The sequence below is a fragment of the Amia ocellicauda genome, chromosome 12 (genome assembly GCF_036373705.1).
Source record: "Amia ocellicauda isolate fAmiCal2 chromosome 12, fAmiCal2.hap1, whole genome shotgun sequence".
Classification (NCBI taxonomy): Eukaryota; Metazoa; Chordata; class Actinopteri; order Amiiformes; family Amiidae; genus Amia; species Amia ocellicauda.
This window is the reverse complement of record NC_089861.1, coordinates 40,106,961-40,122,053: the sequence shown is the minus strand read 5'-3', so window position 1 is coordinate 40,122,053 and position 15,093 is coordinate 40,106,961. Positions and strand designations below refer to the sequence as shown.

General features: G+C 43.0%; 1 non-coding gene across 1 annotated transcript; it reads right to left on the bottom strand.

The window, feature by feature from the left end:
- Positions 1 to 11,611: 11,611 nt before the first annotated feature.
- On the bottom strand, positions 11,612 to 11,702 carry trnar-ucu (transfer RNA arginine (anticodon UCU)). The gene is given in 2 exon segments: positions 11,612 to 11,647; positions 11,666 to 11,702. It is a non-coding gene; the product is annotated as a tRNA-Arg (tRNA).
- Positions 11,703 to 15,093: the final 3,391 nt, after the last annotated feature.

Sequence of the window (15,093 nt, the reverse complement as noted above, 5' to 3'; positions counted from 1 at the left end):
CACTGGTCTATACTGGGGCCACTACATAGGTAACCATAGAGACACACTGGTCTATATGGGGCTACTACATAGGTAACCCAGGGCTCTACAGTGTGAGCGTTATGCTCGAATTTGTGAGTGAAAATAATGTTGTGCGAGTGTGAAATACAATTTGGGCGCACAGTGCGTATACAATATTTGAACTCTATAAGTAAATACTACATTGACAGGATTTTGATAATAATTATATCTTACACTAATCATTATTACGTTAGAAAATGTGGGAAATGTAGTTCGGTTGTGGATTGTCGCAATTAACCGAGAAGGCAATGAAAACTACAAGAACCGTGAATGACGTTCATGACCCAGTGCTGCAGCGGTACATTTGGTACGACATCCAATCACCTACCATCTGGCGTTAGCCGCCTTGTCATTAAAACACACTTACAGATACAGTAGTACTCAGCGACAGCGGGGCTGCCAATGACTTAGCGATAAAGTTGATTAAAATCGAATAAAATCTTAAAATGTAATTAATCGTCGATTACTTGGGTCTACCTGGGGCGCAGCTACTAGAAAAAACCACCTTGAGAGAGGCAACAGCTTCACCCGTGGAAAGTAAAGGAGCACTTTACATTGAATTTACACTGGAGAGTTTGCTGCAACATGTGCACGGGTGAACTCACACGGTGCGGGCACAATGACACAGAAAACTGAAGAGACGCACTGGAGCCGATGGCAGGATGGAGACATTCAGCTGGTACATTTCTGGACCGAAAACTTGTCCATTAAGGATGGCACAGTGGACCCGTTTAAACCATACAAGTACTCAACCTTTCTGTTACTTGAGTTACACCTAGTTTCTTTCTTACGGTGGCCCTGAAGTGCAACTGCTGAAAAAATAAAACAGCAGCTGCGAGATTTGCAGTGGCTGTGAGATTTGGAAGTGCTGAAAAATGTATTTTGTAATAATTATCTGAATCTCAGCCAATGAGTTCCTCATCCACCTAACAGACACTCATACAAGACAGTGTCCTAGTCCTGCGCTCTTGTTGGGAAGGATATATCACAAGAACCATCTTAAATTACCCACTGTTCTAAAACTTACTATATAAGGACCTACCTCGCTCTCCTTGTTTGTTGGGTAGAAAGATTGTGGTGGTTTTGACTGTGTTAATATATATATATATTTTAAGGATTGCTTGCGTTTTTGATTTGGACTCTTACTGAGAACCCTAATTTTGTGATTGAACCTGGACTGGCTGAGGACCCACTGCCTACTGATTTGGACAAACACTTTCACAATGTCAGAGAAGCCTTTGTGTTTGATCACTTTGTAAACTTAAGTGATGGTAACAAAGAAGGAAACCTGGACCCCACCGGACCTCACTTTCGCAGCCCCCCAGCTCCCCCGGACCTCACTTCATCAGCATCAGGTCTATACTGGGGCTTCTACATAGGTAACCATATGTAACGAGGAGTTAGTAAATGTCCTGCTGTTGTAGGGGTTCTAAGCTAGATATCTTGGATGGATGAGAAACTAAAGGATCTAAGTTCGTGCCCCCAACACAGTTTGTCCCTATACCCCCCAAATTTGAGGTATGTGCCCATCCTGCGTTATATATTTTTTTACATACCGAAGTATAGCTGTGACCTAATTTGGCAAAGTAGGGTTCAAGATTTAAATTCACAATGGCTACCTGAACTAACAGTAATGGGGCACACAAAAAGTAAACAGAGAGGATAACTAAACTATTCCTACCCTCCCGAATCTTACAGGACAGGCGAGACACCCCTACACCAAGATACTTATACAATAGAAAAACTATGGTCATGCTATGCTTCAAAGAAAGAAAATGCTATTGCTGCTTACTTGCGTTTTTCCCTTTTTACCTTCTCTGATCACAATGCTTTTTGACAAAAACTCAGGTGCAGGTGCACCCTGCGCTATCCTTTGCCCGAGCTTTGTCCAGGAAATCTCACTGTAGTCATCTTAGTTCAACGCGGGCTCTCCTTAACTGCGTGTCACACGGGTCCCGTTCACTTTGCACCTAGAACAGTCTCTTCTAAAAAAAAACTTGAAAAGAAACACAATTCCAGGCCAGTGTTCAAAAACAAAGTTCATTGTTTTCATATAAAAAACATGTTTATTTCCTCTGCACACTACACAGCTCCAATTTGCACACTCAACTAATCATGGCGACTACTCTTCCCGAACTACAGCCCACCCTTTTTCTCGAGAAAGCTACATTCCGATTGGACAGCAGGTTAGGCGATTCAGTAATTCAGTTGGTTTGCGAAGCCATCCATTACATTAGACCTCTCTGGTGTTCTTAATGTAACAATACCGTATTCTGAACAAAGTAGTATCCCTTACAGTATCCCCCCTGTTGAAAACCTGCTGAATTAATACAGGTTATATATCAAAACATTCAAGGCAATTTCAGGATACCTTTTAAGGGGTCTGTGATCTATAATGACAATACACTGCATATTTTTTGTAAATACCCTTCTATTAAGCTTACTGGAAGTGTACCCTTGTTATATCTCTAGGAGCGTCTCACAACAGGGGAATCCTCCCTCTCTAGCTCTAGATCATCCAAGGGTTCTGGTTCCTGCCCATCTAGAATTCCCTCTGTGTGTTTGTGACTCTACACACAGAGACGCACTGTTCTGTACTGGGGCTTCTATATAGCTAACCATAGAGACACACTGGTCTATACTGGGATTAGGTAACCATAGAGACACACTGTTCTATACTGGGGCTTCTACATAGGTAACCATAGAGACACTGTTCTATACTGGGGCTTCTACATAGGTAACCATTAGTAATATTACGTATTAGTCCTTTTATTCCCTGGAAGATAGCACTTCACAGCATTTGATCATGCTTCTTGTGTTACTAATACTTGTATTATTGATTGATTTCCCCCTTGCTCCCTTTCCTGTGACCTTACATCTTGACAGCACTTAGCTTTTACGTTCCAGGATGTATGACCTCACTTACTGTACTTACCTGTGTAAATTGGAAGTTGTAAAATGTATTATATTTTGAATTGCTTTGTACAATGTAAATTTGTATTTGTAATATTTGATGCCTTAACTGTATTCTTTCAATTTGTATAGCACTGGATAAGGGCATCTGCCAAGAAATAATAATAATAATAATAATAATAATAATAATAATAATAATAATAATAATAATAATAATAATAATAATAACAATAATAATAATAGCCATAGAGACACACTGGTCTGTACTGGGACAAGGTAACCATAGAGACACTGGTCTATACTGAACTGATGCTGGTCATGAAATGTACCCTGTGATGAGGTGTGCGTGATGGTAAAGCAGTAGCTCTTTTGGAGTATCAGGGCTCATAGTGTTGCATTTTTGCGGAGTTCTTCAACACAGGTTTGTATTTCACTATCATGTTTACTTTAAATAGCTCAGAGAAATGTCCTTTATTTAGAGCTTCTCTGAGACCCCTGATTGGAATTCACTGCTTTGTGCAGTACATCAGAATGTCAGTCACAGCTTTAATCACAATTCCTCTCAAATAAGCCTTCCTGGAATCCCGATTTAACCAATTAAAAATGTTTCTGTGTGGCTTTGTCTGTAACCTTCGGATGGACAGTACCAGTTGCTTGCTTCATGTTTTGAACGGCTCTGATTCAAATGCTTAAAATCTTTAAAACCATTTTTAGTGAATGTTTCTTCGGTGTGGGAATCAGAACAAATGCCTGCATATCTACAGATAATTGCATTTCTGGCTATGCTGTATTCCATCCAGCGATACTTCTCATACCACCGCTGTGATGAAAAACTTTGGGATTTAACACAAATTTAAGCAAATGCCTGCAATTTTGGCCGTGTAGGTGACTCATCTATTCCTTATAAATCCGAGGGACAGTAAAATGTTTCCTTACCGAATTCAACACTGGCCTGTGGATGCAAAGCAGTGCTTATATTGGTTTCTTCCGATGCAGTTGGTGATTTATCAGGTTGTGTAATGTGCTGTTCTGATAGTTCTCTTCTCGTCTTTTGAAATAATTCAACAAATAATTTTGTTTCACCATTTGTAGGAACTCCGTTCACAACTACATTTGTTCAGTTGTCATGGTGTGATGCACTACGTAAAAAAACATTTACCACAGCCAGTTATAACCTGCTTGTGCATAACTTAGCCAAAATGTAACCATTAGACTTGAAAAGAACCAGCCCCCATGCTTTGGAATAAAGCCTGTGATTTTCCGAAACACGTTATTGCTTCAGAATCTTGTATTTATAATGTTTTTTTAACACGCGGGAGAAATTTTACACTCTCTGATTGGGTGGACCTGAGAGGTAAGTAGGTGGGCCATGGCCCACCCAGGCCCACCCAGGCCCACCCATGGCTACGCTCCTGTTGTGGCCCAGTTGCTTATTTGACACCCAGACTTACGGCCCACTGATTAATTTAGGTTGCCTTTATTAAAGAGTCTAAAGACGGCTGTCCGGTTCTGAACTTGGACCTGAAGTATTGTGTATTATGAGTATCGCGTGTCTTCAAAGCATGCAGGGAAAATGTACAATGACTCGAGATCGTCACCCTTGAACTCCCTCACTACTTTTGTTCTCTGAAAGTAGCTGATAGAAACTTGCACACAACTAGTTATTCAGAGATAACATTACCACTTTAAACGATTTTTCAATTGGGCTATAGTGGCTGTTATAATGGGGTTTTAGATTTCCTAACATTGACTGGGAAAGCCCAGTTGAGACTACAGAAGCAGTAGTAGAAATGTTTTATAGGGCAAACGACTGCTTTCTACCTCAATTAGTCAGGGAACCAACCAGAGAGAGCACATGCTATTTGATATTTTCAAACGACCAATGGTGAACTGCGGTCACAATATGGTTAGCTTTGAGGCATACTTTCACAAAACAAGGACCTACACTCAGTAGAGCCTATTACTAAAAATGAAGCCACATTTCTTAAAATCATAAATGTAACCGCTACACTGTAAAAATTATTTGTTGACGCAACGTGACTTAGTCAAGTCATCTTGTTGCTTTGACTCAGTTTAGCAAACATGAAGTGTTAAGTTCACTCACTGTTGAAATAACATGCAGTAAATTGAGCCAACGTACTCTATCAATTAATAAGCATTTAGAATTTTTAGTTAAGTCAACTGAAAAACATATTAATTGAACTTAATTTTTCAAGTTTTCACAACTATAAACCAAGTCTAATTAACAAAATAGTCATTCTTCCTCAACTTTCATTACTTACAGTGAGGGAAAAAAGTATTTGATCCCCTGCTGATTTTGTACGTTTGCCCACTGACAAAGAAATGATCAGTCTATAATTTTAATGGTAGGTGTATTTTAACAGTGAGAGACAGAATAACAACAAAAAAATCCAGAAAAACTCATTTCAAAAAAGTTATAAATTGATTTGCATGTTAATTAGGGAAAGAAGTATTTGATCTCCTATCAATCAGCAAGATTTCTGGCTCCCAGGTGTCTTTTATACAGGTAATGAGCTGACATTAGGAGCGCTCCTAAATCTCAGCTCGTTACCTGTATAAAAGACACCTGTCCACAGAAGCAATCAATCAATCAGATTCCAAACTCTCCACCATGGCCAAGACCAAAGAGCTGTCCAAGGATGTCAGGGACAAGATTGTAGACCTACACAAGGCTGGAATGGGCTACAAGACCATCGCCAAGCAGCTTGGTGAGAAGGTGACAACAGTTGGTGCGATTATTCGCAAATGGAAGAAACACAAAATAACTGTCAGTCTTCCTCGGTCTGGGGCTCCATGCAAGATCTCACCTCGTGGAGTTTCAATGATCATGAGAACGGTGAGGAATCAGCCCAGAACTACACGGGAGGATCTTGTTAATGATCTCAAGGCAGCTGGGACCATAGTCACCAAGAAAACAATTGGTAACACACTACGCCATGAAGGACTGAAATCCTGCAGCGCCCGCAAGGTCCCCCTTCTCAAGAAAGCACATGTACAGGCCCGTCTAAAGTTTGCCAATGAACATCTGAATGATTCAGAGGAGAACTGGGTGAAAGTGTTGTGGTCAGATGAGACCAAAATCGAGCTCTTTGGCATCAACTCAACTCGCCGTGTTTGGAGGAGGAGCAGTGCTGCCTATGACCTCAAGAACACCATCCCCACCATCAAACATGAAGGTGGAAACATTATGCTTTGGGGGTGTTTTTCTGCTAAGGGGACAGGACAACTGCACCGCATCAAAGGGATAATGGACGGGGCCATGTACCGTCAAATCTTGGGTGAGAACCTCCTTCCCTCAGCCAGGGCATTGAAAATGGGTCGTGGATGGGTATTCCAGCATGACAATGACCCAAAACACACAGGAGTGGCTCAAAAAGAAGCACATTAAGGTCAAGGAGTGGCCTAGCCAGTCTCCAGACCTTAATCCCATAGAAAATCTGTGGAGGGAGCTGAAGGTTCGAGTTGCCAAACGTCAGCCTCGAAACCTTAATGACTTGGAGAGGATCTGCAAAGAGGAGTGGGACAAAATCCCTCCTGAGATGTGTGCAAACCTGGTGGCCAACTACAAGAAACGTCTGACCTCTGTGATTGCCAACAAGGGTTTTGCCACCAAGTACTAAGTCGAAGGGGTCAAATACTTATTTCCCTCATTAACATGCAAATCAATTTATAACTTTTGAAATGCATTTTTCTGGATTTTTTTGTTGTTATTCTGTCTCTCACTGCTAAAATACACCTACCATTAAAACTATAGACTGATCATTTATTTGTCAGTGGGCAAACGTACAAAATCAGCAGGGGATCAAATACTTTTTTCCCCCACTGTAAGTAATGAAAGTTGAGGAAGAATGACTATTAATTTCATTATTTGCAATCCACAAAGTCCATCTATAATCATTCAAACGCGGGCTACTTCATCTTTTCTTGCATGATCAGCAACTTTATCCCATGCTAATTAATACAAAAAATTTCTCAACTCCGGTAAAGTAGTATGTCATCATGACGTGATGGTTTTGGCACATGCGCATTACACAAAACGTTCATAGAACATATGTTTTGTGGTTACCTGAGCACGTTATTTAAAGTTTTACAATTCTGTTCAAGTTGAGGTTGTTGTAACTCATCTTATTGTGTGGTGAGACACTGCAATTTCACAGAACATGATTTTACTTGTCCAATTTCCAAAACGAGCTCTCTTCAATCTCCGTTTCAAATCCATGTTGATTTGCGGGTAATCACTGTATCCACTCAATCTTACTACAGTTGTAAGAAAACACCTGTAATGCTGTACAAATGCATGTGTTTTTCAAGCACATGAAAGATTGTAGACAGGTAGAGATCGCCACTTGAGTGCCAGACTGACTCTATTGTAAAGGGAAGGCAGGATTATGTGTTATATTTGAGTTATTATGTATTTAAATGACCAGTCAAAATAACCCGATTTTGGCTATTCTAGGTAAATGTGTTTATAACTTATTTATTTTCATGTTTATGCAGCTAAAACGCTGTAGGCATGTTTAATACATATAGTTAGGAATAGTCACGAATGGGTATATGCGCAGTGTATTTTGGAACACAGTATAATTCAAATTTGAATAACCAAAACGGTCAAATTGACCGGCTCTGCGCTTGTAGTGTTAAATGTGGGTGTCATATCGTGGGCCGCACTTCCATGTGTGACGGGCCGCAGGTCGAGAACCACTGCCCTATTCAGAACAGGTTGGTCAGATAGGACCAGAACCAGTGCAGACCCAAAGAACAGAGGACGAGCGTTAGGCAGACAAACCCCAGGGCCCCAGGGCCACAGGTTAGTGCTTTCCTGGAGGTCTTTAGCTCCCCTGTATAATGGACCATTCCAGAGAGATTCCCCTTTGCAGTCAATATCATCAGCTCAGCAGTTTGCCAATACAGATCCCTGGGGAGGTGGGGGCTCAAATCCAGGACCAGGGTTAGCCACCCCTAGCATAAAGCAAAACATTACATGTGTTTAAATGGTTGAAGTCAATACAGTGATTAATGAATTGATGTATTTATTGAGGTGGCTGTGACAGAGTGGCTATAGAGACTATTGCGCTCCTTCACAGCAGCGTCTCTGTTGCTTATATTAAGTTATACTAAGGTATGCTGAGCTGACGATATTGAGGTTTTTACTAAAGAAAAAACAGATAACATGCCACAGGTTAACAACCAGTCCAGTCAAACCCTAAGAGAGATCAGGATAAATGAGGAGGAGGTAGTAAAGGGACTAGCAGAATTAAAAACAAACAAATCACCTGGGCCAGATGGTATATTTCCAACAGTACGTAAAGAAATTATGGAAATGATTGTATTAATTATTTCTAAATAGCACTGGTTTCACTGTTTTTGAATGTTTTGATGTTTTTTTTATTTGTCAAATGCATTGACCGTTATTGTTCTTTTAAATGCATCAGATTGTTTTGATAGTTTTTTTTTGTTTGTTGTTTTTTACATTTCAGTTATTTTGACAATTTTTTCACCATTGCATAAATTAAATAGTCTAAAATGTGCTTTTTATTATTTTGTCTTGCTTTTCAAAGACAAAATCAATTACAAAACTACAATTAAAAAATATGTATTTAAGACTGAACATTAAACACTGTGCCAACAAAGCACAATAAATAAAATAAAATAAAATAGATAAATTTATATCTGGCCATCTTTGAGCCCCCCTTCTTGAATAGCCTACTGTGAAAGCCGGACACAAATAACGGGGAGAGAGAGAGGGAGAGTCTCCGGTTTCGGTTGTGTCCGGGCTTTATTTTGTTCAGGTATGTCAAAAAAGGGCGGAGATACAAAACAAAAACAAAATCAAAAGCAAAAGCAAAAAGTGTCCACAATCGGGGTGCTCCGGGCAGACAGGGGTAATAGACTCAGTCCACCTTCTTGTCGGTTAGCTGCTTCCGTCGGGGAGGGAGAGGGATTAAATAAACAGGGCACAGCCCACTTTATAGCGAGACACTCCTTTTCAATGGTGCTATATTTACGCTCCTGGGCGATAATTGTTTGCTTAGATAGAGGACGGGGTGTTCCTGACCCCCAACACTCTGGGACAGGACCGTGCCCACTCCAACTTCTCAGGCGTCGGTCTGTAGAATGAAAGGGAGAGAGAAGTCAAGGCATTTAAAAAAAGGGTGTTGGCAGAGGCGGTCCTTAATCGCCTGGAAAGCCACCTGGCACTGCTCCGTCCACTGGACCGTATCTGGAGCACCTTTTCGCGTCAGTTCGGTCAGGGGGTAAGCTAGGGTGGCAAAGTCCGGCAGAAACTGGCGATAATACCCGGAAAACCCCAAAAACTGCCGAACTTCCTTTTTGGACTTAGGAGGCGGACAGGAGGCAATAGCGGTCACCTTGTCAACGACTGGCCGTACCTGCCCCCCTCCTAAGAGGTACCCCACATACTTGGTCTCCCTCCTCCCAACTGTTCACTTGCCCGGGTTTTCCGTGAGCAGCGCCCAGCCGATCCAGCAACTCATCCACACGGGGCATCGGATAGGCATCAAACCTAGACACTGCATTGAGCTCCCTATAATCAACGCAGAATCTAGTGCTGCCGTCAGGCTTTGGCACCAAGACTATAGGGCTACACCATTCCGATTGTGACTTTTCAATGACTCCCAGCTCCAACATCTTCTGCACCTCTTCATTGACAGCCTACTTTTTGTAATAGGGGGTGCGATAGGGTTTGACACGCACGCAGTGGTCCAGTGCTGTGTGGATGTGGTGTTCAATGAGAAGTGTGAGCACGGGTCGGTGAGAAAAGACATGCTGGAAGCGGCACAATAAAGAGCAAACGTGCTGTTTCTGGGCGTTTGTTAAATGGGCGTTTGTTAAATTGAGTTCAGTGCGAACCTCAGAAACAGCGGCTTCAGACTCTTTATTGTGGGGGGAACTAAAAGCACCCAATGCTTCCTGCTCTCGCCACTTCTTCAGCATGTTCAGATGATAGATCTGCTTTTACCTCCGACGATCTGGGCGACACACCTCATAATCAACATCCCCTAAGCGGCGTGTGACCAAAAAGGGTCCCTGCCACTTAGCCAGCAGTTTAGATGTTGAATTTGGGAATAACACCAGTACCTTGTCCTTGGGTGAACGATCGTAACCGGGCTCTCCTGTTGTACATGCGCTGTTGTCGCTCCTGGGCCTGTAAGAGATGCAACTGTGCAAGTTTCCCCAGTGCCGATAGCCGATCTCTCAGGTCCAGGATGTGCTGTACCATAGAGGTCTGGGAGGGGGCGGTCGCCTCCCAGTCCTCCTTTATTAAGTCGAGGATGCCCCTCAGCCGCCTCCCGTACAGCAGCTCGAAGGGAGAGAAGCCAGTGGACGTCTGGGGCACCTCGCGTACAGCGAACAGCAGGGGTGGCAATAACTTGTCCCAGTCCCAAGCGTCTGTGCTCACAAACTTACAGATCATGTTCTTTAGGGTTTTATTAAAGAGCTCCACTAGGGCGTCTGTCTGGGGATGATAGATTGAGGTCCTGATGGACTTTATCCCCAGCAGCCTACAGAGGTCTCGCATCACGCGTGACATGAATGGAGAGCCCTGATCTGTCAGGATTTCCTTTGGGATCCCCACCCGAGTGAAGACCTTAAACAGCTCCTCGGCGATCCTAGTCGCTGACATTGTCCGTAGACGAATTGCCTCCAGGTACCGAGTGGCATAGTCTACTATGACCAGCACAAATTGATACCCCGCGGAGCTTTTCTCCAACGGACCGATCAAATCCATCCCAATGCGCTCAAATGGTATCTCCATGAGAGGCAGCGGTACCAGCGGAGCCCACGGTACTGCACTGGCATTGGTCTTCTGGCACTCCGGACAGGCAGCACACCATCTTTCTACCTCCTTTTTGATGCCTGGCCAGAAGAATCGGTCCATTATCCGGCTTAAGGTCTTGTCACGACACAGGTGACCTGCCCCAGCCAAATCAGATGAGAGCCTATGATCCTTAATATTAGATAGATAGTTTTCACTAGCGAGCACCCGGCCGGGCGATGTCCAGGCTGCCCGCAACGTCACCGTGGTTTTTCCAGGGGACCACACACTGCCGGGGGAGAGAGAAAAAGAAGGAGCTAAGGAGGCAGATTTGTTTTTGGGACAGGCAAGGCGAGAAGGGGAAGTGGGTCGGGGAGAAACATGTTTAGGTGTGGTGTTTGGCAACATGCTGGTATCCAGGACAGTCGGGTCAGAGGGGGTCTTGGGAATGGAAGGGAGGGTGCCCGCCGTCGGGCATCAGAAGGTGGCATCGTCCCGGGCAATGATGGTTCTCTGCCAGCCTGGTGCCAGCCTTCAGGTTGGACGTGGGAGATGGCAGATGAACTGCTCCAAGGCCACCAGGTCGGCAACTTCCGTGGCTTGAGCCAGCGGTGGCAGGCACCGGGAGCCAGGTTCGAACCGGAGGCTTCTGAGCTTTCGGCGCTGGCCGTCCGACGTCAGACCGACCCGGTCCAGGACACTGTCCCTCAGACTTTTGTAGTCTAGGGCATCCTCGGGACGAAGCACTCGGGTGGCAGGGGAGCCAGGCGTACCGCCCACTCCGACTCCGGCCAGTCGCAACACCGGGCAGTGCGCTTGAAGATGGCAAGAAGTGAGCACTGACTCTGGTGGGACTCGAACCCACAACCTTTGAATGACCACTGCCCTTTTCACTAGAAGTCCCACGCGCTATCCATTGCGCCACAGAGCCACACAAGACATTTGTCACCATACTGTTCTGCACGCCTACTGATGACGGGGCATCTCAGCGTGCTTGTAGAAGTAGCATTTTCAGATGTGTTTTTTAATCCCTGTCTCGCTGATATTGACACAAAAGGAAATGATGGGTTCTTCTTTTAGATAATGCGGCTCATGTTGACTTGACTGTGAGGGGAAGTATTTGTCAAGCACACTGTCTGTGTCTGTCTGGCTGTCTGTGTGTGTCTGTGCTTGTGTGTGTGTGTCTCTGTGTGTGATGTGGGACAGTGCCCTGTCTGAGTGCCAAATATATTATATTCCCACCATTGTTGCAGCAAGATTGTGTAACCCATATATGAATTTAAGCTTTGTGTATGGCTCCGGAGAGGACAGGTACAGTAGTTCTGTGCAGGTGATTTTTAGAAAAACATTTTCATCCAAGGACATAGAAAGAACATAATGTAAGACACAGGAGACGTGTGTGTTAAAGTTTGAGGTACCTCATTACCATCATCTAGTTGCCCAGAAACCAAAGGGAGTCCTCTTGTATATGATAGCAAGTTCTTTAGAAAAACTTTAGATGTGTCTTGCCCAGTGACCATCTCCGGAGCGCTCAATAAACTTTTTTGGTATTATTTCAGTTAAATCAGGTCCTGATTATTCCTTGTCCGCCTGTTTATTGAGGGAGTAAAATTTGTCCCTATTAGTGCGTCTGTGTCTGTGTCTCTGTGTGTGTGTGTCTGTGGAGGGTTGACATTTTTGATATCCATAACATCAGAGCAGATGAGCTGAACATGTTTCTCATTATGCACACTGGGCACACTATATTGAATAGCGATAACACTACACACATATGAACACCAAATTATTGCTGAATCTATAGTTATGTTAACTCTGAAAATGATAAAATGATCATCTGAAACACACAACAATAAAGCAACGAACATCATTCCACAAAGCAAAGCGAGCACATACAAGGATACTGTAAATTGTAACTGTACGCATACACTAATGTACAAGCACAATGACCATGAACTCAGACCCAATTCTTGGTGGGGGGGGTTTAAGACTAGAAAAGTCACTGGTGCCATCACTGGTATACATTGATTACAGATCGGGCCCTGTGTTCAGTGTGGCCACTGCTACCTACCTACATACCAGAGGAGGCTGGTGCATAGAGGTGCGAGAGAGCAGTTCTGGATCAAACACACCTGCTGCTGCGCTCTGCTCTCCAATGCGCACTGCAGGTCAGTCTCAGGACCAGACAGTGCGCAGTAAGTTGACCATTGAAATACTCTTGCTGTGCTGGATTTTATTTCTGCTATGACACTGACAATTTGATGAATGGTGATAGCTAGTTTAGGGTTACCATACATCAGAGGAGGCTGGTCCACAGAGGCAGAGGAGGTTGCTCCTCCTCTATCTTTGAGTGTTTAGCTGTTACTGTTTCTTCAGTTATATTTGTACTATATTACCTTGTTATAGTGTTAAAATGTATTTTCATTTAATAGTGTGGTTTTTCAAAGTAAATACTTTTTATATACATTAATCATATTAACTAAAACAAATATGATTTTCTTTTTAGTAAAAATAATACTAATCGTTAATGTTATTTATTGTTTGTTATTGATTGTTAAAAAAATATGTTTTAGCTCACAAGTTTTTGTGTTCTTTTCTTGGTAAATCATTTTAGCACCTTTTTGCCATGTATTGAACAAATAAGTGCTGTTTTTTATTTGACCTATTTGTATATATTTGCACAGTATATAATGTTACATAAGGGTCCAGGGATTGAATGTTACACTCATAACTTATTGTTCAGACATTAATACATAGATTTTGTTTTGCATGTAAATACTTGTTTGACGTCATAACACTTTGTTGTAAAAGGTACTTCTTAACATACAGTGTTAAAGATGCATTCTAGTGATGTTGGGGGGAGTTGTGTACCCATTCTCTCCAGTCAGGCATTTTCTTTATTTTTGCATATTAAGGGGACCCTATTTTGTTCACTAATACCATTCCCTCTTGCACTGAACACATGCTCAAGGAATGTGTCCATATTGAAGCACTTTTGGGGGTGAGGCGGGTGGAAAAGTTGTCTGTATTGTCTTGTGTTCATGGCAAGAAGGCATCACCGTTGTCTATTGTGTTCATTTTAAAATACATTTGTCACTAGCAAATGGTAGCAAATATGGTGGTACATTAATGCTGGATTGTTATGAATAGCCCAGCTTATCCTTGTAATTTGCTTCAATCTTGACTTACAAACTGAGTTTTTAAAACCAATTTTAAAAGCATGCCCCCAGACCCCCCTAGCAGACCTCTCTGTAATAATCATGGCCTCCTTATGGCCCCCGCCCCATTTTCAAAATCCTAGAATCAGTGAAATGATTTTTGTCCTGTTTTTCATGTTGTACAGAATTGATTTCTTATTATCATGGTTGTACAGTAAACTGTCCAATTTATTAATTCGGGACCGTTTAGCCTGGAGCTTAGGCTCACTCATATCTTCCTCTTGAAAGTGGCGACTGCAGACGATAGTATGAGGGGTTATGCTGAACTGCTCACACCAAATATTTTGTATCCACTTTTTGAGAGTATCTTCCATGGTAGGGAAAGTATGAAAAGAAAGCTCAACACGCAGTTGAACTAGAGGAAGCCTCACGCAGCGGGACATCTGATACCCCACTCCCCCGCTGTTATTGTGAAAATGGTGCGGTCGAAACACTTGGCCAGTCAGATGTGCGGAACACACTGATGTGCATTTTGCAGCTCAGCAAAGCGGAAACTGACTAGCGAGTCAAAATGCCTCACCAAAGGCAAAAATCAGGGGACAGAGAGGAAAAGGAATCGAAAGAAGCAGAGAGGCAATGGCCACATTTCTTGCAAGGCATGAACACCAGGTATGATAGGCGAAGCTGAACATGGCAAAAGTGAGGAGCTGGTAGACTCGCAAATAAAACGTCAGCTAGAAAGCTTAACCTTTAAGTAACGTTAGCACATTCACTTCACTAGATAAGAAAAAAAAACACTGCTTCACTGGCCATGAGAAGGGCTGTGTACCAACCCGGTATTAAACGGGCCCCGGTGCTAAATGATTAAAGACTGTAGTATTGATGAGCTCCGACGTTACGGTTCTTTTGAACGTGTCGGTGTCATTGGAAATCACGCAGCTGCAGCCGCTGCTCTGCTCTGTCGGACTGACACACACACACACACACACACACACACACACACACACACTATGGCAGGGATGGCGAACCCGTAATGCAACGTCTGAATTTCAGTGTGAATACATACACAATAAAATAGCACCCTTCCCAGTAGCTAGAAATACCACGCATTAGGCTGCTATGGGTTAGATCATGGGTTTTCAAACCGGTCCTGGAGTACCCCCTGCC